Raw genomic sequence first — 23564 nt, 5'->3', positions numbered from 1 at the left:
AACGCCCTTATATCATCATTCTTTAAATGATCATGGGCTAACCTTGCTTCCCGCTTTCTACGCCTACGCGCATGTCTGTTGCATCAACAACCTATGGAACATCATACGCCTTCTGCCGTCAAATGAGGCTATTTATGTTTTAGCCATTGAATCAGTCTGGTATCACCGTTTGGTATAAAAGTTAATATATTTTATTATAGATAATTTATGTTCTTATAAATGATATCCATGCTGTCACTTTGATCTCTATGTGAATGCCAAATATGATTTATCTTTGCATCAATTATTGTCAAAGTGGGTACACTCATCAACAAACTTATACTACTGGAAGTTTAATTCGATAGCTGTGATGAATTGAACAATAGCTGCTTGTGAACATTATACGACGAAATGTCTAAAGTATAGAGTACAGGATACATATGGAGAGTAATCGTCATAGCGTGTTTTTATTTTGTCTGTTCTAGCATATTTCGAGACTTAGATATATACTTTCCGGCACGTACCGACGAGAGTTTATCACCATAAGGAAGTTGTTTTGAGGTTTATGTGACCCCTTCCCCAAATATTATCATTATTATTATTATTATTATTATTATTACATACAAAATCGTATATATATATATATATATATATATATATATATATATATATATATATATATATATATATATATATATATATAACTTTTTAAGACAATTATAGTGACTTTGGGCAAAATATGCATATTTTGGGTATCAGTCTAGCGTAATTTCGTTGCGTTACTTCTATTTTTAAAGTTAAACATTTGCAACATGTATTGATGACAAACGTCGATGCGTTGCATGTATTTTGCATTAATGCAATTCATACTTACATGAGTATAGATGCAGGGTACGCATACGTTTATGGTTTGATTTATTACCACAATTATTTCGACTATAGCCGTAAGGCCTATTGATTGAACTAGAGTCTGTAAAAGGTGTATCATGTAGGGAGTCCCAGGCGAGACATCGTGACGACAGACCTCATCTCCTTTTTCTTGTTAGTCGTTCACATATCTAGGTATAAATTGAAACCATAAATGGTTGGCCGTTTCAGATGTTTCGATTCCTTTCTTTCGTCACTTTTCTGCACACAATTTATTTTAACGACTTAGAAAGTATATAACTGTCTTACAACTTATGTCAAGCTGAGTGGACAAAATTCAAAGACGATATACATTTCCCATGTTTAAGTTTTCGCGGTTTGTTTTAAAAGAAAAGCTGTTTTGTTTTAAGAGACAATAATACAGCACAATTACTTATTTTCCTTCCTTTAATTTTCTGACTATTTTCATGCCCTACTGCCCCTAACCTCTTGCCCCTTTCACCCAGCGTATGTTCTGTATAGATCCAAAACGCTGACAAGTAATAAATGGTACCCCGGAATAACGTTGAAATTATATAAATTAATTTAATTTTAGCGTCTGTTTAGCGACATATATATTTAATAAAAAAATACCCGAAGATTCTTTATTGCTGTTCTTTTATTTCCTCAAGTTCCATAGATCACGACCTTCTCCCGTAATAAACCTAAGTCTTGTTAGATTAGAGCGATTAATTACTGTTTATAAGATAGACGGTGTAGGGAAGATATTTCACAAACCGAGTATCAAACCAATAATGTACACTATGGTACCCTGGATTTGTTTAATAAAATGTACCCTCCCTAACTTCTAAGGATAGGAAGTTCCCGGATATTTAAGGCATACGAGTTTAATAATTTGAGGTAGGAACAATTCGTTGTGTTGCGTGCATTGTTCGTGCGTACAATACGTGGCGTGAAGTACTAAACGGTAACTGATGAGTCATACAAATCTAAGACACGAAATGCCATTCAAGCGTGAAATTATTTTAGTTTCGTGTTATTTGATCATTATAAATATTATTGAATTACTTGCGTGTTTAGGAACTCTTCAGCTGACATCTGTTTTTAAGCCCTCGGAAATAGGAGACACATCGAGCTCAAGCCAGGTTCGCGCAGAAGTTGCTTGATGTTTGATCATGCACACATACGTGTGTGTATGTTGTTTAAAAAAATATGTACACCGAATTGAATGAAGCGTGACTAGAACATTTGTAGTGAGACTTTCTCAGACACGTTCACCCACTCTCTATCTTATATAGATCTCCAATGTGCATTAATAGGTTTATTGCCCACGTGTAACAGAATAAATAGAGGATATTTTCTTTTCCGACGTTAATACATCATCGTGTGTTAATAAATAGATGCTATTTGAATAAGTGACGAAGCCATGAGTCAGAAGATATTGTTTCTAGTACCACACGATGAAATATATCCGCTACTAACGTAGGAAAAGAACTTGTCTTATTATTATACCAAACTTGCTCCTTAACCTAAGTTTAGAAGATTAAACCCACTCGTCGGCTCAGCACGAACACCACCACCACCCCTTTTCGTAAATTCATATAACTTTCATAGCCTGGTCATATAATTATACGTGACTAGTGAAAGCTGTAGGATTGGGTTGACCTAATCTGTCGCATTAAAATAAAGTTTTGTAATTTTGTGAACTATTTGATCTTATCTGAAAACAAAGCATGTCTGTGCAGCAATGCATCAAAGCGGAAAAAACTTAGAGAGACGCGAACGGCGTCTGGTCAGATTTCTTATTAAAAGATTAATTTCCATGTCTGTAACGTTTGGCAGTTTCTATTTATTTGTACTAGCTCACATTGGATTCGTTTTTATTGCTGCAGGTATATATTTTGTAGGCACACACAATAAAGCATCGCATTGCATGATGGGAAATATTATATCTTCACATGTGAAAATATAAGGATATAGTTTTCATATGTGAAGATATAGGAATGAAAAACAACTAAAATTATGTCGCCAATAAGTAATAAATAACAATACAAGCGAAATATTATTGGGCGATTCAACGCTATCTAAGTCTATTAAATTTCATGGAATATAGTGTATCGTCTGCTAATTGAAACATTCTGTCTAATCAAGTTGGCCTGTGAAGCATGAAGAAATTCCGTTATTAATATTGTATATAAAATCAATTAGACACGTATTTGCTATGTGTATTGTGTTCTCAGTTCTAAGAGGAAATAGGAAATGGGGTGGGGTGATCTTAATGAATACCTCTTACTTTAAGTACATTTATTAAAAGATAAACGTATGATGAATATTTGAACAATGAAATATAAAATTAAAATATAAAAACAACTGGCCTCGTTGTCCAATACAAACGGTTTCATCTATTCATTATGCTTTCCGGCAAAAGTATCAAAAACCTCTGTATGACTCGGACCTAACTCGGACAAGTGCTGTTGCCGATATACCAAAGTCAATAAATATTTGCATATTTATTTTGTTATAAAATACGGTTTTACAGAAGATAACAGAAAAGGTCATTATTTTTTAAAATATCTCTCAGGGCACACACAGGTGACAAACGAGAGCACCACAACTATGATACTGCAACAAAAAACTAAATAAAGAAACCTTAGTGAATTAAAAGTGATGATGGCATTGTTGATCCGATTATAAGCAATACAAGTAATGATTATATTATCATGGAGAGAAATATATTATTTGTGGCATGTTTGCGTACGTAGCTATGCATAAAATTTGAATATTGTTAATAACGTTAATAATAGGGCTGAAGTAGGATATTTTAGAGTATGCAAATATCGGTCATATATTGTACCAAAGTATTTTGTAAAACACATCGGTAATATGTAATTTAAATATAAATCTATAATTGGATGAATTATAATTTAAGAGATTGTTTCAGTATAAAAGTAAATAAATAACAGTATCAACATCATGCAAGTGAAACCCAAAACCCCATAAACTTTAAATAAAATTAACATGATATTGTGTAAAAAGGATAGTGTAAATCAGAGAAGTTGTTTCATAACAATAATTTCAAAAACACGGAAAATAAAATTGGTGAGAGAATGATCACCCTGCCACATCCTTTTATTACATTTAAATTAATTAGACTGTTCCCCAGCAAAACAAACACATGACTTTATATATATATATATATATATATATATATATATATATATATATATATATATATATATATATAATTCTATTTCATCTGCTTTGTTTCACCACATATTCCGCGCACTGCCGTAGTACTTTATGGTCATGAACTCATATTTCGATTGGGACGTGACCTATTTTACAATAGCGGTCTTTGTGCATGCATTAATAAATCAACCTAAGAAACCTCTCAATTTTGAAAATATCGAAACAGAAAACGTTACATTGTTGATAATGTCGAAATTTAAATTTCAACTTAAAGCAGTTCGATATCAGAATATTGACAATCGAATTCCTTAATATTCGGATCACTTGCTTGCTTGGTAATGCTTACAGTTCTTGCAAAGAGTCAAACGCAAATGTTAAAAATGTTTGTTTTCTCGCTGACTGCAAACAAAACGCTCATCATTAACGATCAAAAAATCTGAATATGCAAAATAAGTATCAGTAACGTTATCTATCTATCTATCTCTAAACACACACACACACACACATACACATATATCTATATCTATCTATCTATCTATCTATCTATATATATATATATATATATATATATATATATATATATATATATATATATATATATATATATATATATATATATATATATATATACCTTTTATCACAAGTGGTGATACTAAAAGGCTGACGTTAGATTCGGAGTATTGTCATTCATTATCTTCACTTTTCTACTACCGAATATTATCACCCACCAGTATGTGCTTGGTGTCATCATATAAGCAGACTACGCAAGCGGAAACATGAGAAAACGGGAAGTTGTGTATCGTCAGAATCGTTTATATGTGTGGTCATGATCAAGTTCCAAAACAGGCAGTACAGATTAATAACTCCTAGACACGAATAAGCGACATGCGCAGGAACTTTGCAGTATATTTAAGAGCAGACTAAAGGTGTAAAATGTATCTTAACTAGTAATATCAAATTGATTTCACTTGAGTACCACGTATACTTCAAGCGGGCGATGTGAACACATTCCCTGACCTTTCTAAATACTCATTTGTTACTTGTGGAAAGAATGTAGTCTGGAATCATTAAGCCCTAAAGCGCAGTTTGTTCAAAATGTAGCCTTCAACACTGTCTAAGCCGAAAGTCTATAAACTGGGAAAGTTGGAGCGTTATCGCTGGCACCAGCGACAACTCACATTGTAATTCGTTTAAATGAAATGGTGAATGAATTTACTCTTGAATACATCACCTCCTAGACAAGACCGTCTACTTGGCCTGTTAGTTACATCCCATCCAGGACTTGTAGAAAAACAATTTACCTAAGAAAAATATACACCTGCCCTCCCATCGGAATAATTTATAAAGAAATACTGACCATAAATAGACTTCTTAGACCGATTCAATCCACCCACCCACCCAAAATAATGATGTTTAATTGCAAGCGAGCGAAGTGTGATAAAATCACTAGTGACTTTTCAGTCTGCAGGATCAAATATATAACGTCTGGCGGGGAAAAAACCGTGGAAACGTTACGTCTTCCAAAGCATACATTAAATATATCCAAAATAAGAAGATTTGGAGTAAGCCATTTATACCAAGGATAACATATAGAACAATCAAGAACAACAGATTTTACAAAAAAGACCATAAGAAAAAAAATAAAAAAGGTACAATTCCTCAGCAAGCAGTGAAAACATGCAGGAACATCCCCCGATAGTAACGGATGAACTACATGCATTTATTAACTTGTTTAAATATGTTACTTTATCTTGAATTAAGCTATTTTTCTAATTATATAAAATATAGTAAACAGAACAGCATTGAAATCGAATTGCATAGAGGGGGAAACTGCTCAGGACAAAGTAAATGTGTTAAATTAACAATCCACACCTGTTTTGACAATGCAAAATAGGCACAACATTCCATGTAAGCGTGAATTTATTTGAACCCATACTAAAAATCTGTTTCTTCAAATCTGTCACGCACCATATAGCATTTATGTGGGTTTTTCTTCTAGCAAGTATTATATCACAGTTGAAGTAGTCATTTTGTGAGGCGTGGTAAGGAGTACTAAAAAATCCATCTTGAAAAAGCTCTCTCTCTCTCTCTGTCTATCTGTCTCTCTGTCTCTCTCTCTCTCTGATGAATAGCCCATGATGAGAAAATGTTAAGTTTTCGTTGTAGCTAGTATTCTGCTAGGGGTACATAAGGTCCGACTGCACACTTGGATCATTAATTATGGACAGGTTTGGTGCTAATTTACTTATCCATCCCTTTTTTCGAGCGAAAATTGCTCCTGGTTATTTGCGTAGTGGTTGCCACTATATTAATGAATTAACCCTTTAGACTCCACACACTTCGGTCGCCATACTTTGGACACGTTTGGTGATATTTTGCTAATCCAGCCTTTCTTCGAGCGAAAATTGCTCCCGGTTATTTGCGTAGTAGTGTGACAATACATTGATGAGTAAACCATTTTGATTCCATAGTTACTGACAAACTTATCGAATGAGATGTCACTAGCTATGGAATTTATACTGTATGTGACACCCTAGCACGAGGGTGGGATGGGGCACCCTTGGCATTTCAAATTGGGATCTGGGGTATATGTTTAAACATATTTTACTGTGCCGGATACTACCACTATGTATTGTGCCTATTATCGTTACTGGTCAATGAATTCGATTGTCAAAACGTTATGCGACAATTAAGACGATTTTAGGCCATGATTGTTTTCTACCTTATGCGTGTATCATCCTTTCAATGAAAGCAAATGTTATGTGACACCTTGTCCCAATATTGATTGATTTTGTTTTGTTGCATGCATTTAACTATCAAGCAAAAACTCACTAGCATATAAAACCCAAAATGGACATGACAATTTTCAAGCTGTGCAGAAGGGAAAAAACGATATTATGGATTGCCAGGAAAAATGCACAACAGCAGTTCTAATAAAGACTACTGCATTCTTTTGACCTACTGGACAAGATAAAAGAAAAACGGATTGTCGGTAAAAACATTTTGGTTACAGGGAAAGTTTATTCTTGTAGTTTTCAGAAATGGCGTTGCGCATTAGTTCTAAATCGACGATTGATGTATCACCGACTATTAAGAAAACATATGTTATTTCAACAGAATATTTAACAAATTAAAAAAGTTATGTAAATTTGAATTACCATACCAAATCAATGTTAAATTCACATGATGTCATACTGCCTCTTCTCATCTCTCTATCTCTCTCTCTCTCTCTCTCTCTCTCTCTCTCTCTCAGAGAACATTTTTTCTTTGTTTATAGATTCATGTAACAAAATTAGCGATATTTGCATATTTGCTACAGACGAGGGTTTATATTTTTGCTCAATTTGCATGTATTCTTGTCGAGGTTACGTCAGTAAATTTTGCAAGATTTTGGTGATGAAACAATTGTTTATGAACTATATTTATTTATGAACTATACATATTCATCTGCATATGTATCTTTTTAATTGGCATCTATTTTGTCTTGCACTAGGGTTTTGGGACCATACAATCGTGGTCAAATTCTTTACCGATAAATGTCTTACAATACTTTTGTTTGCATTTAGATGGATTTTTGTTATCAGTTACATGTCGACCTAGTTTGGATATGAAGATTTTGTTTGCCTATTGAAGAGGTGGGCGTGACGAAAATAAATTGCAGACTTATTGTTTAGCAAGAAGCCACTGAAGTACTATCAGCAACAAAAACCAATATTTACAATCCAGAGTTATATTACAAGCGTAGACAGGACTGATTAGGACATACCCTAATCCAATAATCTAAGGATTTACAAGTGGAATGCATTGGTTTTTGTCCTTGGTAACGTGAGCCATGCTTCATATTCGTTAGGTTCGTAATTTCGAGTGTGGGTGCACTTAGATAAAAGATAACGAGTTGTGTAATAAATGAACGGTCGCTAAACTTGCTGTCATTTATGTCTTCTCAATGATCTTCCTTTTTACAACCATTTTTATCACATCATCATCGTCGAGTTTTTATAAGATAATCCTGTATATTTATATTCAAGGTTCAGTAATTTGTTTTTAACTGAGTTACTAATTGGTGAATAATTTAACTGACTAATTAAATCGATAATGAAGTGATATGTATGTATGTATGTATGTATGTATGTATGTATGTATGTATGTATGTATGTATGTATGTATGTATGTATGTGTGTGTGTGTGTGTGTGTGTGTGTGTGTGTGTGTATGTATGTATGTATGTATGTATGTATGCATGTATATATGTATATATGTAAATCACCAGCAGCTAAGCATACATATTGACGAACGTGTATCAGTATATATATTTTTATACTTGTGTGTTGGTAAAATTTATCAACAGAAGAATCCATCTGTAACGCGCTCACTTTTTATCTCTACGTGGGAAATTTTGGTTTCTCTATGTCAAACAAATCATTGCTAACGTAACTCTCAAAATATCACAAGTATAAATCTTAATTAATTGCTTAACGTGACTTTCATCGGATATTTTTTACCCACACTTTTAGTGGAATGTGTCTCTGACATTAAATTAAATTTATTCTGAAGGACAGTGTTCACATTTGAGAATATAAAGAAAGGTGAATATCATATCTTTGCTCTCATCGCAGCAGTCATTAAATTGCAAATATGTTCTTACGGGATCCATGCCAAGCGGAGATAATGTTATTTACCATTTTCATGCAAATATACCAGAAATGTGGATAAAAATGAACCTTATTGTCTTCTATACCCCGTGATTTTATCATATTTACCCGATCATCACTCGCGTTTGTATTATCTGTAGGATAATAAATAAAAAAAAGAACTAGGTCGCTAGTGTGAAAGATTTTTTGTAGTAAATCCGGCTCGCGTGAACCTGGGTAATTGTTGTGCAATGTCACTATCTTTTTAGGGGTGGGAAAGTACTATTACTACACCCTTTGATCATGTAAACGATGTTCCAAAGCAAAATTATTTCTGACCTATATTATTGATTGTACTTATACTACATCTTTTCTGTACGATCCAAACTACTGCAGAAATTGGATTATTGATCGCTATTATGCTGTGAATAGTTTTTTAGTGGCAGTTGGTATGATAATATCATTTCCTTTTATAGAATATATTTATATTAAACAATTACAGCGGTATATATATATATATATATATATATATATATATATATATATATATATATATATATATATATATATGTCCACAGTGCTGTGAAAGAATGTATTGTTATATCCAATTCTGGCATTAATTTATCAGCTAAGTGGAGTGTGCGCAGAGTTACAAAAAGGATTAATTCACTGTTTCGTTCGAGTCTATCACACAGATATGTCATAGACGCTTCAAAATGTTTTTTTTTCAAACATATTCGGAGCATATTGATAAATTAAACAACTTTGAAATAATCTTGGAGCAGCAACGACGTAATATAAGGAAGACGTATGAGAACAAACACGAAATTGTCCAGGGAACAATGAACTGGGCCACACAAAACGAATGAATAATACAATGATGATGATGGTGATGGTGGTGGTGGTGATGATGATGATGATGATGATGATAATGATAATGACATTAAAACAAAGATTAAATATAGTAGCCTAATTACTATGGATAAACCTATAACGGAATTTCTTTTATAAAAAAGTATAATTTATTTAAGAAAATACTAATGGTACTCAAACGCTTGAAAGGAATGTGTTTATTTGTAATGATAAAGATAACACAGAAATCACAGAGTTTATTTTGTTGTACTGATAACGAACCCATACAGTCGATACTCTAGGACGGTTCGATCATCTTAAATAATTTTGGATTAAAAAATTGAAAACTAAAGCACTTTTGAAATTCTTGCACGTGAGATCTCAGTAGATTGCGGGTTAGGAGTTGGTGTGATAGATTATTTCAGTAGTACATGTTAAGTGATTTCATCAAATACCCGCTTAAAGGAAATTGTATTTTGCACAGGAAGATCGTTTTGACACGAACTTCAAAAGCTGTCACGTGGTAAAATAGTTTTCTTGCGAAACACTAAATGACCATTCATGGCAAAGCATCACTCATAATTAATGACTGGAATATTATCAGCTATCATCCTATACAATATAATGTGATAGATTATTAACTAGCACCATGACTTTATCAAATGAGATGACAGATAAGCAATATATCAAATTAAAGTATGTAATTCTTATATGAAACGTTAAATGGTATTCAGGCGTAATCAATGCAAAGGTGTGTGCCTTGGAAAACGTTACATGGTATTCAGGCATAATCAATGCAAAGGTGTTTGCTTTGGAAAATATTGCGATCTGTTTGAGAGTATTATCGTCCTCCGGCGAAGATTTGCAAACTCAGCTGTTGTATAAATACCCGATAATGTTGTAGAATACCTGACGATATAAAAACTGTCGAGGAAACATATGACAATTAGGATGAAATAATAGCCAGTAATGAAGAGGTTGCAGTTTCTGATCCTTGTAGAGTGAAAAACACTAAACAATTTATTGACGGAATTTGAAATTAAAAACAGATTTCCCCTTATATACAAGTATGCACACTGGGATTAGTTGAGGCAGCTCGCGCGGGAGCGTGGGATACCAAAACCAAGCCGTATTCGAAAAGGTGATACGCTATTTATTAAGTTCATGACTGTTCGTGTTCAAAAGCCCGTGGATCAAACGCAACTAGTGGTCGCAGGTTAACCGTAGCCGGCTGTAAATGCAACGACGACGTTGCAACAACTAAAACCATTTATGCGTAATATAATATACAAATGATGCGAGATACAAGAAATGCTGATATACTTACATTATTGAATATTATAGCCGAACCGTGTCAGACTGTGTGACAGATTCGTAAAATGTAGGAATATTAAATATGCAAGTTCCTCCACGAGCCCAGTGAGCCGAAATCGTACAAGTGGTTGAGGACAAAAAGAACTTTCGTCGTATTGTAGCAATTATTGATGCTGAGACCGCTGCGTATGTCCGTGAACAAGACCGTCGTTGCCGTATTACATATACCATTGCACCGAGGCTACCGCAAAAGCACATCAATTACAAATACCCGAGTTTAAGTTTCACAATCGTAGTAGTAAAAGAAAGAATTATGTGGCAATCATCCAACACACATACAAGCCCGTTATCCGTATTTATTTGACTATATCGCTTGATCATAAGTCGTCAAACAAGTATGTGTTTAAGATCTCAACCCCGATGATTCATGATTTTCCACTTATTATCATAAACCACAAAGATATCAAGATTATTAATGATGAAATCGGCAGTGGCTTTTAATGTTTTTATAGACATAAGAAAAATGGACCCAATCAGGATGTGAATGGACCTTTGAAAGGTGCATGCTAGCTGAAGTGCATATTTCCATGTTAGAAACCAACTCGCGGATCAAGTTATATGCCAATACCCGAGTATAGTCCGCTGCCGGTCTTTGATATATATATTCAATGGTTAGAATGAGCAATCTTATCCGCTCTACATCCGACCAGTGACAACACCGACCAGACGCGAAAATATCAGCAATACTTGGCAATGGTTTTTGTGGAAATATTGGATTTCTAGTTTTGGCTACTAAAGCCATACTCAAAAGGGTTGAAAAATTAAACCAGGTATAGTTGTTAATGTGTTAGGTTGGAATAAGAGTCCTCATCCGCTTGCACTATCGCAACATTTACAAAACCAAAATTCGCCTGAGTGGACACATGTTTAATTGAATGGTTCAGAGTCGCTATCTCATTATGTACCATGCTGATTATGTTACACTGTTGTTAGATGCGGCAGCCCAACTGAGCCACAAATGTTATATCAAGCGTAGGGTATTAGTGTCCCAAACACAGTTGAGACGTTTCTAAAATCGTTCGAGATTACAGTGAAATATATCAGACAACAGGTCTTTTCTCCCGCAGACGTCAACGTGACCCGTGATGATATTAAAAAGTTTTCTGAGGCCATTTTACTATTGGATCTGTGATGGCCATTTTAGCTCGACAGATTTCAAAGTTCATTAGCTATATTGCATCACTGACGCGTATAGAGAAGTTACACACAAATTTAAAATATAATACAAATTCCTATAATATTTCATAACGTGCGCGGGTATGATGGCCACTTAATGATGAAAGCAGCATCAACGGCACCACAATGGGTCATTTCAAACTATTTCGAAAAATGTATAATGTATGGCATTGATTAACTACACTTGATTGACTCTGAAGTCCATGAATTCCACCCTATATAAACTAGTGAGCAACCTTGCATGGAACTGTAATCTTCTATTCAGAATCACTAGTCGATGCGGTTGTGCCGTGGTTGATGGAACATTTGGTTTAATCAATCCGGGAAGATCTTTAAATGTGGACTCATTGTTGTGCATAGTAAAATATCGAAACGGAAGCTGATAAAGGCTATCTGTGTTGGCGCGTCAGTGTTGGACTTATCCTAACTGCTCATATATGAGTTTTATTACAACAAGATCAAACCGTGGTACGGCGGCAAGGTGACAACAAGAAAATGTTGTACACAAATACGGATTCGTTGTTGATGCATATTATCACCAATGATGTGTACGTATTTGCTCCACATTGAGCACAAGTTTCCTAGATTGCGGTTCTACATTTAGATGTTTTAACTCGAGTTGGATTTGTGTTACGGGGTTTTATGCGATATCACACAGACTATAAAGACATGCTTATATTATTCAACAACATACACATTGCACAAAATGCGTGTCGGAAGAGTTGCCGTTTCTGTTTTCAATTATTAAACATTAAAACGAGGAAATCACTGCTGAGTGTAGGTTCTTTACAATGATCAGGAAATGAAGACCGTTTGACATAGATCACTTGTATGTGATTGCACCATAAGTAGAAGATCATCTGTGTTTTGATGTACTCAAAGATTTTACGGTAGCACTTCAGTCATCGTTCAAAAGTAGATAGTCCACCGTTGATTTGTTATCCAAAATCGATGAAGCTCCTACCATTGATGATCTTGATTCAAGGGAAAATAACCTTGTTGTAACTGAAGATGAGATACTTGAACACCAAATCTATTCCGATAGTATAATTTGCCGAGGATGACACATAAACACAGTTTATTCGATTTGGCACAACGAAACGCACACTTGCCTAGAGGAATCTGAGACAACTGTAACTATTTGATGATATTAAGTAGTATGGACGCGCAGGGTCTCGGAAACATTCATTGGACCTGGTGTGCCTCAGACGTTTCGAGAGAAGAATTTTGTATTTATTTTGCGGGTGTCAAATGAAGAAAGTCGCAAAGGTCATATGACAAAAAATAAAAATAAAAAAACCGGGTTCCCTTCTCAAACCGCCAAACCCACGCTTAGCATACTTGAACAAACCACTGCAAGACGGGTAAGAATATTCTACAAAAACAACAACCCGGGTACAAGTTAGAAATGGAAATCTTTAATGGACATATTCTTGTTTTGATCCATGAACATCCTCTGAATGCCGCTATTAGTGCACCACACAGCTGCAAAGACACCTATGTTGAAACTGCCAAAGAAGATATTTCCTAGACATATAAATGAGGGAAGGCCCTAACCAATTTTGATTTAATCGCAATGGCAAAATCTGTCAAACATCTTCGAGTATCTTTAACCGGCATCAACTTACATTGATGATTTCGAACGCAGTGGATACCGGCATTGTTAATTTGGATTTGACAACTGTACTTATAGCGTATGTGGCTCATAATTAATAACATGTGTGCATCAAAGCGGATTTAGTCCGACAGTTGTACCAGTAAGAAATAGTTAATTGTTTTTTGGTGTGCATGTGCGTATTGCACCTGATGAAGGTCGGCCTGTTGATCAAATTATACTGCGCGGCTACATTATTATTCTAAAATGGACGCTCAGTGTTACCTATGTGAACAAAATAATTGAAGCGGAACAACAAATGCCGGATGAAATGTCCAAAAGAACCGCATTAACTGTTAACTGAAAACACGCTTGTCTTGTTGCCAGTGCGATTTGTGGAATCGTCGCGGCAGTCAACGTTAGTTTGGGTATGGGGTCAATCACAGCCACAGTAGCAATTATAGATACATAAATGGGAATTGTTGACATTAATCGTTGTCAGATGCGGTACTGGTTAAACAATGTCTATAGATTACATTCACAAATACGTATTTATTAGAACTCTTTGCGACAGTACAAATCAGTCTCAGTACATTAATAAACTCTAGTCGATGGGTATTAAGGATAACATACTTAGCATGGCCGAGTTCGAGATCGTATTGGTAGAAATGTAAATTCACCGGCGATTCCGAGTACAGGTAATGAACCAGGCGTTAGCGACCAAAAACGGTTAGATGATTCACAGACATTAAAATTCGAATAACTGTTTGCCCGTGTAAAGTCATGTTTGCCATACAGATTTTGCGTTGCAAAATCATTTACATGATCAAATATTGAACTAATTATACTTCCCAAAAACTAATAATTGTATTTATTTATTATTGCTGCAGAAAGTTTTCAACACTAGCGTTCTAATTATATTTTTATTGTCCCGTAGTGCATTCACTCACGTGTGACGATCCGGTAAGACTAATATATTCATTGAGGTAAAGAAAACGTTAACATGTATCAGTACCAAATATCTAAAACACACTGCCCACTCACAATGACACGTCGTTGCAATGCTAAGTTACTGTGTCATATCAGTATAGTGGATTTACAATATTATCTGTTGACTAAGAATGTGTCACTCGTAGACCGGGTCCAGTCTTCAGCGCTGAAAGATTTTTTTTTTCTTAGTCAGATCTACATATATGTTCCTCCATCGTGATACGTACATTTAAAAAAATGTTTCTTTATTTCCTAACCATGCGAATAATTAAATATGGAGATGCCTTCAGCCTTTTTGCCAAGCTAAAGTTTGTAGCTTCCGTACAATGTTCTCATCGTTGCAAACTTTGTTTCAAACTCCTTTAAAGCTGTTATAATGTTTAAATCCGTTGAGATGACTGTTACAAAGCGTGACGTACTAAAATTTGGAAATGTTCAATTAGCCTGCATGAGTGTTTAGTTCTAGTAAATACAAAGCCGAAATATCAATACGGTCAAATAGGAAAGATTCAAAATCGTATGCTCGTTTAATAAAATCTTTCAATTTTATTTTTAAAAAAATTAAGAACGTAATTGTCATATATAACACATGCAATACCTTTATTGAAATTGTTGTTGTATTTAAACATATTCGCAATACTCTTGCTTGTAAATTGTTTCTTCATTCAAACATATAATAACATAGGTTTTTATGGGCTTATTGTACATATTGTTTATTTTGTGGATGTTGCTCCTTCCCTTGACAAAGATCTTAATTAAGTCGAACCTGTAGGAAACCGTATTCGCCCATGCATTTTACTTTACAACTGCTCCTTAACTGGCCCTGCAGGTGTAAAAAATGGCGACCTACTTCACATTTACATAACTCTAGACAAATAATCGATCCGTCTGACGTCTAATAGGCATTTTTGTATTTCAGTATTTCAATGGTCGACTTTATTCATATGTGGGTGTGTGATGTACATTATCTTGATTTCTGTAGTAAGCATGCTTCTTGCTATCATTTTCTTTTCTTAAGCAAACGTGACCAGGATCAATATTTTATCGTGTTGACTTCAATGGTATGGTACAGGGTGGTAATTGCGTAAGGACAGCATGGAAGACAGATCTGTTTGTGTTGAATAACAGTTAATTTGTGTCGAATTCAGTTTCTTGTACAGGTAGGACGTTTCACGACAACGGCAAGTAAGTAATTCACTTACTTTTTGTGAGATACTCAGGCTGATGCAATATGTATGTAGCAAACAGCGTAGAATAACATTCAATTTGTTTTAATTATCTACTACTCACTGGCATATGCTTGGATCACCGCAAACCCTTTGAATCACGACCTTAGTTTACTTTTCATCAAGCAATATATCAAAAGCGGCGCCATATAAGCGCTTTCTGGGCTGGCTTTAAACATCAGAGCTTGGGTTTCAGCATAAACGTAGCTGAAAGTCCATCAATTTGATTGGATAAAATTTGGGTCAGGCTTAAGTTTTGACTCATGTGATTGCTCAGTTGTTTCTTGCAATCCGGCGAGTGTAGGGAACGAGAATAAGAAAAGTGTTTGAAGATTATCTTCTTTATTGAAAGCCTAACTTGTCTGATGTTTCTACTGGTTTGCTGGAAAATAGGGAGCCCACATTGATAACTTTGTTTACAGATTTTGTATGTCAGGGCTTCTTTTTATAAAACATTGTAAAGAGATCATTAGTTTGAAAACGGTATAGAATACTTAAATATACGCGACCAATATTTATATATATTCTCAACTTAGTATTGCCCTCTTTTTACTGTCATTTTCCAAAACGAGATAAAGTGAGACCAAATATGTATGCAGTTTCACTGAATGTTAATGTATATCTAGTAAAATGTAAGTTTCTCGATTGTGTGCGCAGTTGAAAATAGAGCCGAAAATGACAGAGAAATTCAAAGCACCCGTGATTTCTGTTTGTAACCGATTATACCAATTTCACGTTGAATGTGAAGTGCACACGATCAACCTTACTCCTAAAATACGGATCAAGGATAAACATGCTTTTACAAGCTGAAAATCCTTTTAATTAAATACACTTGTAAATAGTTACATTAGTATACCATTTGTTTGGGCCATGTGTGTTTTGTTTTTGCGCTTACAGCACGGCAGAGGGAAGCAAAATAACTGCCTTGCCCATGAAAACACCCCCGTAGCTGATATATTGGTGATAATCTAATTCGCGCCATTATGGTCGCGAACCCAACGCCTAAACAAATAACCGCCACTGGCGTCTGCGAGAGGGACAAGGGAAGGGGTGTACGTATCCCACTCTCACCACAATCCCGGACTTTAAAAAAATATGTTGTGCAATATCCCCATCCCGTGGAAAAATGGCTTTGCCCAGCCCCGATCCATAAAATGTTTGTGAACGCCGATACAAGCCTACTTATTTTTGTGGACTACATGGTAGATACATTATTCTTAAGGATATTTTATAGTTTTTCTTTATACCGACAATATTGACAGGTATTGATTGTGATGTGGAAAGTTCTTGACGTTAATTTTTAACAATGCTGAAGCAGTTTCTTTCTCTAGTTTTTTTGAAAATATAATTCTGAAAGTTTAGTTTAATAGTAATTAACCGAATGTATACCAATGTACTTGTGAATGTGTAACCATCCACCGCATAACGGAGGTCGCATATGTAACCGTCGGTCACAATAATAAAAGTTACAATCTGACTATGGAATACACATTTGAATTATTTATTTCTTCTCTTGACTTTGATAAAATTTTGATCACCGTCAATTTTTGATATTAGTAAACAAATGCAGGTCAGGAAGATTTTTGTAACCTTTTTGTTATCTCATGGAATATTATCAATTTGTCTCAGATTTTGTTTTGTTTAAAATGCAACAGTTTAAACAAATCAATTCATTCAATGTTCCCACTCCTTCTTTCATCTTAAGTAGATTTGTTTTATCCTTGACCTTTCCCTGGAACGTAAAGCAACGACCTTGGGTGTTGCAAATAATATCGCCTGCTTCCTCATTGCTAAATGGTGGTTTCAAACATTCTTTTGCAGCACCCAGAACTTAGTTGCGCACGATCAAGAATTCATGATAGTGCACATTGTTGCCCATACTGTACATACATTTTATGTTATTTTCACAATCCAAACATATTACGCAATACACATTATATTCACGACGTAAAATGTTGCATCTCAACATCTGGAAAGGTCACTGGGTCAGATGGAGATCAAAATAAAACTTTGCCCCTATTTGTGACCTTGCCATGAAAGACAGAAACACACGTTCGTATCGTGTTGAGTAACGTAGATCCTAGAGACATATATTTCTTATCTGGCTACCACAGTCTCCCTCTATGCAGTTAGGATCATACGGTAAATGAAACTTTTCCGATATATATATATATATATATATATATATATATATATATATATATATATATATATATATATATGGGATCGGATATTTCCGGGAAATGCATTTACATGCGGTTCAGGAATCTAAGTCAACTGTTTTAAGTATCGTCATGTTTGTTTCCTTACGTAGAAGATTACATAACACACCAATACAAGTGTGACGAAGAACTTAATTACAATCTGTAAACTAGTATATAGCAAAAAGGGCTTGTACGCACAAATATTTAAAAAAAATGAAGGTCAAAATTGATGGGAAAGTGGAAGAATTGTCAGGGGATAATTGTGCATAAATTTCAGTCAGCCATAATTATGACCCGAAATCTCAAAGAACGTGGTTCAAAAGTTGAAAATAGAACATACATTAAGTGTTCGTTATACAATAAATATGGCATAATCTGCATAATTGAATAAGTTATGTATTCTTTTTTGTGGAACAAAGCTTCACTCCGCATAATAACTTAAACCAAGCAGAAGAAATATTTTGTGCATACAAATGACTGTAATATGTATGTCGACACATGTTTCATTACGAAGAACCTTATGATCTTCGTACACAGACATCTGAGTAGACTACTTACTAAGATCAATATGGGTGGGTGGGTTGCTTACAGGGTTGAGGGACCTCAAGCCCCCCCCCCCCTTTATAAACAAAAACAATAATATAAGAAAATGTCAACCTTCATTTTTGTAACTCCCAGTCACGGCTCCCCGTAGGAAGCAAAAGGAGTGATTATCTTTGAAGATAGCTAGTTCTTGTGTGGATATGATAAGTATCAACTATGGAAAGGAACGGACAATGAAACGAACTGAGGAACTGAAGAAGATGATACAGGTGACAAAAACTAAAAAATACCGGTTGAAAAAGCCAAAAGTCGCTAAAACTACAAACCAAACAACAGAACCAAAATCATAGATAATGAAACAACATCGTGCTGAGGAAAACAAGAAAAATAAAACTTCCCAAACGCCCAGGTCACTCCAGTAGCGATAAACGCAAAGAAAGCTCACGAGAAGCAGCCAGAGGTGATGCCATCTTAATGTTTGATAAGGCGGCATATCTTGTTTGGTGGCTGGCATATTTACACCTCATCCTGGCAGGTATAAGAGCCGTCAGAACGACATATTAAAGCAACGTTTAGTGATCCGTTGGTACGACAATCTCCGCAGGTGCAGTAGCATCTAAACAACATACTCCTGGCCACATTTGAAGAGAAAACTAGCGTCTGTTACACTTTTCGTTAATCGAAATAATGAAAATCTATAATAACGGAAAGCATGTGTAAGTGCTCTACATCACCGCACGCCAAAGACACTGGAATCTCATTTACCATGGAGCAGTACTTAGCACCCTTGAACTTAGGTATTCGATGATTGTCATATGCTTGTCGACAAGAAAATATATGCTGCAATGCGCTAGTACTGCCTGTTGACAGGCATAAAAAAGACAATGACTCTCAGATTGGTGACAAGCCCAAGACTTCTGAATTTCAACACTCCGTCACCGTAGTACAAAAATACGAAACGGTATTTTGTCGTCGGAGGAGTGGAGTATTCCGTCGTCGGCTCCACGGCTTATTTTTAATCTGCAGGTGCAGGCAATATTTTCTGCGTTGTCGAGATGGCGCTAGAGCTGTTCATTTGTAGATCAATAGTTCTTTGAACGACAAAAACAAGGTAAACTGATAAACTTGTTAAAACGCAAAACGCAATGGATACTAAGCTAGTAGTAATATTCTACAGTCAACGAGATTACTGGCAGGTCGTGGCAACAGTCAAAACGCTGATAGAGGCCACGAATCTCTCACAAGATGTTACCATGGCATGTTTCAAAGAACAGGCTGTAATTTTTACTTGCTGACACCTAAGAAAATCTCCAATCTCTGGCATACAAGTACCACCTGATGGGTCCTTTATCAAAATAACGGTGCTTGTTGTCTTTTACGGTTGCATCACATACAAGTTGGCCTCACATTACCCTTCTAGTGTTCCTGGGTGTTGTCCATGCGATCTACTCTGAGCATGCCGATGTTGCAGGCAACAGAGCAGATATTTTGCTGCTGCTCAAAGCGGAGCACGTAACCGACCTTGAAGAGGTCTGTACTGGTTAAAATGTGACCAGTAGCCTTCTGCTGATTATATGCTATAAATATCTTCTCAGCCGATTTTAAGCTCGGTAAGTCCATCCTAACATCTTCCTTCCGCCAGCGCCAGCCCGTTGCGTAACGACATATTTGAGTTGAACAGGCACTCCACGTGTGCCAAAACTCCAGTCCAGGTTCTCTCTTGCTAAATGGACTACGTGCTTGGCGATTTCAACCTGCTGATTTGTTGTTCCTTGGAATGGTAAAAAAGCTATTTTATTGCCGACTTTCCTGTAATTGACTGTACAAATATTTGTTATTTCCACCAATAAAAAATCCAAATCGACTGACTCGCGTTCAGTAACCCTCGTAGTGCTACCTCGCTCAGAGAGCGACGGAAAGACCATGCTTTTGACCATGTGTGTCCGTTACGGGCAATAAGCTCTACTGTTCCCCAAAGCAGTACCTGTCGCTATTATAAATCTCACCGCTGGTTACGCCCTTCAGGTAAATTTAACGCCAGAATATAAACTTTATCTGGGCCCCGTCATCGATGACTGCACCTATCTCACAAATTCCCATTACCCATTCCTTCATTTTTAATCGTCGAAAACCCTTAAATCTGAGGACGTTTTGAAAGTGCTCTATCAAGCGCTATACGCACATGAGATCACCGAATCTCAATGGAGTTGATTTGTCTGGGACGAGCCATCAAATAATGTAGAGACCATACACAACCTGAGTTACCCGGTAGGCGTTTTCATAGTAATGACCTTCAGTACCAATAAAGAGACCAGATTTCGTATGGCGCGAAATTTCAGACACGTTTTCTCCCTTGTGGTTTTATGTCTTCAATGGGTCATGCTTTTTAGTTACAGTCCACTCGTCAGTTATATTATAGCAAAGGAACTTAAAGTGAATGAAAATATATTTTGAATTGAAGTTAATGTTTAGATGACAAGCATAGAATCGACGTGTCATTATTATTATATAAGTGTATCTACCATTCATTCCCTAATATACTGTGTCTTATAAAGCTGAACCCAAACAAGTGTTTGCTGTAAGTAATTAGGACCAATGCTTTTTAAGAAAAGAATATCCGTGAGAATGTATTGTATCAGACCCCAGACTTTGATTCTGTGAAAATTTCATAAGAACGAGAACCTTTCATTTGGTAGACAAAACACATATCAGCCACTACGTTTAACTGCATGTCAAGTCATCATTTCTACATAAAATACTCTCCGAATCAGAGAGTAACTTTAACGAACATTGCGAGCCATGTTTTATGTTGTTACGTACACTGCTTTTAGAACCTGAAAGTAGACACAAATGTCAAACACGACCATGATGAAAACGTATACAACACGGTAGCTATCCTTCAAATTTAGACGCAAATGATCCAAACCTATCACGTTAATTTCTATTATCAAGAGTTGTTGATCTCTCCATCCTTTGATCAACATGAATCATCATGACGGAGACAACCACCCATTTGAAAACAAGCTGCGACGTAATTACATTTTCTACACGTTACCCATACGCCGTCTGCACACGCCCCTGCCTTCTTAACTTACAATTTCTATTCCTTATTTTTTATTCTAATCTTTCATACAGAAAAATGTAAACGTATGCTCACAAAACGCAGACGTGCATTCAAATTCGCATAGATAAGCAGAAATATGCAACGTTTCACTAATTTTAGTCAATATTTAGTGAAAATACTACTCTAAATAATCTTCTGTTGAAAGGATTGTATATAATGCTTTCATTTCCACAAGAGTTCTTACATCATTGCCATATATTATACAAGTCTGTGTGCTTGATGAAGAGTTTTGGGGGGAAACAAATTCGTAAAACACATAATGACCTGACTTTAGAGTGCATCGTCACCGCGTTCCTTCAGTTAGGTAATTTGGTGCCCTGTTACAAAGAAGAACACATTTCCTCCGACCATCGATTTAAACTAAACCTTCATTTTGCGATTGACTTCAGTGTATAAAGATAAATTAACGGTGGCGCCTGTGGATTGAATCTCAGTATATTTAGTCATATTACATCGGTAACAAACCAAAACAATGAAGTATCTATGGTTCTCTTGATTTTGTGCGTTCGCCAAAAACACTCAAGATAAAGGTCGAAACCTCGGGCGTCGCTATTGAGTGCCAAGATATTTATTCGCATTCCAGTAAATGTTTGAAGTGACCTCTCAGTTGGGTGCGCCATCCGCTAATCAACTTGCGCAATGCAAACTTTCTCATGAATAGCTGTCTAATCCGATATCACACATTCAGGTGTTTAGATTTACCTACGAGCTTTATACGTAGTAGATAACTCTTATAATTTCTATGAATAACATTAAAATCGAAATTAAATGTTGTGAATGGTGAACATGTGTCGCATTAACAACGCAGAAGGACATTTAGCTGTTGGCCTAATTTGGTATTAGTTTCCATCAATGTAAATTTCCTGTTTCAATTAGCTTGCACATTTAAAAGGTTTTGATACTCATTGTGTATGTAAATGTTATATATTGTTTTGCTGATATTAGCTGAGAAACAAGTGGAGTGATGCAGAAAATGTCCGTTACCGTTATCTCACTTCAACGGTCTAGAGCTAATGTCAACGTTTTATTGCTTAATTGCCCCAATATCAGTAAAAATATTATATCTAATAACTTCAATATTCATTCCAAACCTTTCTCAAAACTTTGTTACATTGCTTAACAAAAACGCAAACGTGGCGCCAAGAAGAAGGTTTTTTTTACGCTGAATTAGCAATAAATGTTCGTGTTTGTCACTTTTGGTCACTTTTGGATTCTTCCAGCGGCAATTGCGTCGTAGGTCCCACGTTCGCCTGTCAAGCAATTGAGTGATGGTTCGAATTCCGTTGTGTCCATTTTATTTGTGTTAACGTTATTTTATTTCTACTAATTGTACTTGTTATCCAACATTTCATTTACATAACTCCATTGTTGTTTGCTCATGAAATGTCTTATGCAGGCGTTGCTGGTGACTGGATACGATACACTTTATCATGAAGTCGATTATATAAATATGACATTTATTTTTCAAATCCTTTCTTGTTACAACTATTCCGGAGCTTGACCTACGAGTGGGTCACCACTACATTTTCGTTATATTTAATGTTCACATACTTAGGTACATCTATTCTGTCAACCTCTGTTCATTTTGAAAGATAAAACCCCCAAAGAAGTGTGTTAATTAGCGGACGGAGAAGTTTCCAGAAATCCAAGAGGACGTTACAATAGTGAACTTCCTGGATGCATCCCATAACTGTATCCATGACGGAAGCATTTTTTATCATATCCTTGATTGTAAATAGCATAAGGTTAGTGTGCTTATCAATCATTTTATTTTTACAGGTACTTGAATATTTGCTCAACCTTTTGTCTATTGATC

General features: G+C 35.6%; 1 protein-coding gene across 1 annotated transcript in view; it reads left to right on the top strand.

Moving 5' to 3' along the window:
• Positions 1 to 15728: 15728 nt before the first annotated feature.
• LOC149797154 (uncharacterized) overlaps positions 15729 to 23564 on the top strand; it is a 110192-nt gene continuing 102356 nt past the window's right edge. Inside the window, exon 1 of the mRNA XM_089961831.1 lies at positions 15729 to 15836. The gene's annotated coding sequence lies outside the window, so the exon portion shown is untranslated. The remainder of the gene's footprint in view (positions 15837 to 23564) is intronic.

Source organism: Sinohyriopsis cumingii, chromosome 6, assembly GCF_028554795.1.
Source record: "Sinohyriopsis cumingii isolate HCF-2022 chromosome 6, ASM2855479v2, whole genome shotgun sequence".
Classification (NCBI taxonomy): domain Eukaryota; kingdom Metazoa; phylum Mollusca; class Bivalvia; order Unionida; family Unionidae; genus Sinohyriopsis; species Sinohyriopsis cumingii.
The sequence above is the reverse complement of the archived record's forward strand: the minus strand, read 5'-3'. Positions and strand labels throughout refer to the sequence as shown.